This window comes from Sinocyclocheilus rhinocerous, unplaced genomic scaffold (genome assembly GCF_001515625.1).
Source record: "Sinocyclocheilus rhinocerous isolate Xijiao unplaced genomic scaffold, SAMN03320098_v1.1 scaffold28, whole genome shotgun sequence".
Taxonomy (NCBI): Eukaryota; Metazoa; Chordata; class Actinopteri; order Cypriniformes; family Cyprinidae; genus Sinocyclocheilus; species Sinocyclocheilus rhinocerous.
The window spans coordinates 2063772-2067086 of record NW_015652416.1 but is presented as its reverse complement, the minus strand read 5'-3'; the positions used below and the strand labels follow the sequence as shown (position 1 = coordinate 2067086).

Sequence of the window (3315 nt, the reverse complement as noted above, 5' to 3'; positions counted from 1 at the left end):
CCCTGAGGTCAAAAGAACTGCCTGTAGAAGCCACACATCTGGGGAAGAGTTCAGAAAAAAATTCTGCTTCATTGAAGGTTCACAGAAGCATGTAGTCTCTGTTACCCTTAATGGAAGAAGTTTGAAACAACCAGGACTCTTCTTAGAGCTGGCCTCCTGGCCAAACTGACCAATTGATGGAGAAGGGCTTTGAATAGTGTGGTGACCAAGAACATGATGGTCACTCTAGTTGAGCTCCATTATCATATGTGGAGATAGGAGAAATCTACAGAAGGACAAACATCACTGCAATACTCCACCGATCTGGGCTTTTTTTCAGTGGCAGGGACTGAGGGACTCATCAGAGCAGAAGAAAAGCTCAATGCACCAAAATATTGAGATAGCCTTAATGAAAACCTAGTCCAGAGCATTCAGAACCTCAGACAGGGCAGAAGGTTCACCTTCCAACAGGACAATGACCCTATATGCACACAGCAAGAGTGGCTTATAGACAACTCTGTGAATATCCTTGAGTGGCCCAGCCCCATCCTGGGCTTGAACCCAATCAAATATTTCTGGAGAAGCCTGAAAATGTGCATCTGCCCCCATCCAACCTGACAGAGCTTGAGAGGTGAGGGGAGGAGAAGAATGGCAGATAATTGCCAAATGCTGATGAGCAAAGCTTGTCGCATCAAACAAAAAGACTTGAGACTGTAAAGGTACTTCAGCTAAATATTTAGTTATGAATACTTAGTTATGAATATGAATAATTATGCAATGTACCTATTTCAGTTTTTTTCTTTTTAATAATTTTACGAAGTTGTGACAATTCTGTTTTTGCTTTGTCAATATGGTGTATGGAGTGTAGATTGATGTGGGAAAAAAAGTAATTTAAAGCAGTTTAACATAAGGCAGCAACATAACAAAATGTGGAAAAATGAAGGGGTATGAATACTTTCGCAAGGCACTGTAAAGTCACATTATGAGATAAAGTTACATTACAAAATATATAGCTACATTGTGAGATACAAAGTTAGTAAGATAAAAAAGTAGCAACTATGAGAAACAAAGTTGTAATTGCATGTTGTGTTACATAATTACACTGTGAGATATAAAGTTACATTGTAAGATACAGTATAGTCACATTTTCAGATATTTTGTGAGGTGTAAAGTTATTGTGAGATATAAAGTCACAAATATGAGAAACAAAGTTGTTCAATCAATTAAAGACGTAATCAAACAGACGATGAACACTATTAACAGCAATTATTTAACAAAATGTGGAAAAATGAAGGGGTATGAATACTTTCGCAAGGCACTGTAAAGTCACATTATGAGATAAAGTTACATTACAAAATATATAGCTACATTGTGAGATACAAAGTTAGTAAGATAAAAAAGTAGCACCTATGAGAAACAAAGTTGTAACTGCATGTTGTGTTACATAATTACACTGTGAGATATAAAGTTACATTGTAAGATACAGTATAGTCACATTTTGAGATATTTTGTGAGATGTAAAGTTATTGTGAGATATAAAGTCACAAATATGAGAAACAAAGTTGTTCAATCAATTAAAGACGTAATCAAACAGACGATGAACACTATTAACAGCAATTATTATATGATGCAATCAAACTTATAGCAAAATTTGGTAGTTCTGTATGTTGTTTCAGGGTTGGCATCATCTGAGGTCCAAAAGTTTAGTCTTCTAGTGAATTCCCTGAAATATCTGGCCTAAATGAGCCAAAGCTGTCAAATATTATATCGACAAAAAAATTACCAAAGCATCAATTTAAAGATATCCTGTAAAAGTGCACACACCTTTTTGCAGTAATTTCTCAAAACCTTGTTGCTCAGTTGAAGTTCAAAGGTCATATACACAATCACTGATACTTTGTTTTGCCTCGTCATCTGACAGTTGTCTCAGTGGGTGCTGGGAACGGCGTGGCCCTCCATTAGCTGAATGTGATCGCTGTGCTTGAAAATGAAACATCACTGAGGTTTCGCATGAATCAGTCTACACAGTTGGCGCTTTGGGTTCTGTGACTTGAGTCTCTGATAGCATTTCCCAAGAGCCAAACCTGCAGAGTGAGCAGGAAAAAAGAGCCTTTAACCGGAGGACTGATCTCTTCTGTGAAAAAGTCAAACTCACTGGAGTGATCTCAGTGCAGAAAGCACACCCATGTCCCACTCCAACCTAAACAAACCTATGAAATAATGAGGTACACAAGCCAAAAAACTGCTGACGCTCAATGAAAAAGGGAAGAGAGAAAAGATGCAGGAGACAGATAAAAAGCAAAACTCAGGAGGGCGAGTTGCCAGACCTCCTGAAGCCAAAAGTTTAACGCTTCTGGAAGCTTAATAATGTCACCTTTCAGAAAACTGTGAACAACAACTGTTCTCAATCAGCGGGGTGGTGAGGCAGAATTTGAATTAACTTTAATTGAAATAGCGCTCGCATTTGGGTTGACCCGCAAAAGACTAGTAAATAGTGTGGCAGAGGAGTTAGAGGAAAAAACTGTACTTTACAACAGTTCAAAAACAAGATGATCTGATGCCAAGAGTAATGAAGTGAACGTGTTAGAGTCCAGAGTACTTCTGAGCTTTAAGCAGCAAAGGTGTGTTTGAAGAGGTGCTTCAGAAACGAGACCCCTGCAGTGCGGTGATACCTATTCATCTTTCTTTCTTTTTTTTCTGCATGATGTTCAGATGCATTTAGAATAATAATACATTTAACAAATGACCATTACAGAAACACTGCATAAAGAACTGATTGTTGAAAATAAGTTAAACAGGAAATACTCTCTAAAATGCTGAAACTAGTTGTGGCATTTAAATGTACACTGCAAATTACTTAACAGTTTTTTTTAATTGCTTTGGCGCAATTTTCACAAGCAATTGGTAATTTTTCAAAACTCTTAGTACTAATATCTCAACAGATCATCAAAAGTGCACTTTTTTCAAACATTTCAGCATATTTTCAATTGTGTTAGTACAATACACACAATCACAAAATATCCTTTTCACTACACAAAATAAATAAATCATACAGAATGAAGTTTTTTGAAAATCTAAAAATGCAGAAAGTTTCCTGTGAGGGGTAGGTTTAGGTGTAGGGTTGGTGTAGGGCAATAGAATATACGCTCTGTACAGTAGAAAAACCAGAGTCCCCACAAGGATAGCTGACCAGACTTTCTGTGGTGTGTGTGTGTGCGCGTTTTTGTGACAAATGAGGACATAAATTTGTATAATGACAAGGGTATGACATAGGTATTACAAGGAGAAGGTGACTTTTCAGGACATTACCCCATGTCCCCACTTTTCAAAACGCTT

General features: G+C 37.3%; 1 protein-coding gene across 2 annotated transcripts in view; it reads right to left on the bottom strand.

The window, feature by feature from the left end:
* Positions 1-3315, bottom strand: part of LOC107715022 (solute carrier family 41 member 3-like) — a 59657-nt gene that overhangs the window by 35763 nt on the left and 20579 nt on the right. Inside the window, exon 1 of one of the 2 annotated variants that reach the window (XM_016521056.1) lies at positions 1804-1891. The exons of the other annotated variant lie outside the window; for it this stretch is intronic. The gene's annotated coding sequence lies outside the window, so the exon portion shown is untranslated. Of the gene's footprint in view, positions 1-1803; positions 1892-3315 lie in introns of those variants that run through there. 2 annotated transcript variants of the gene reach the window in all.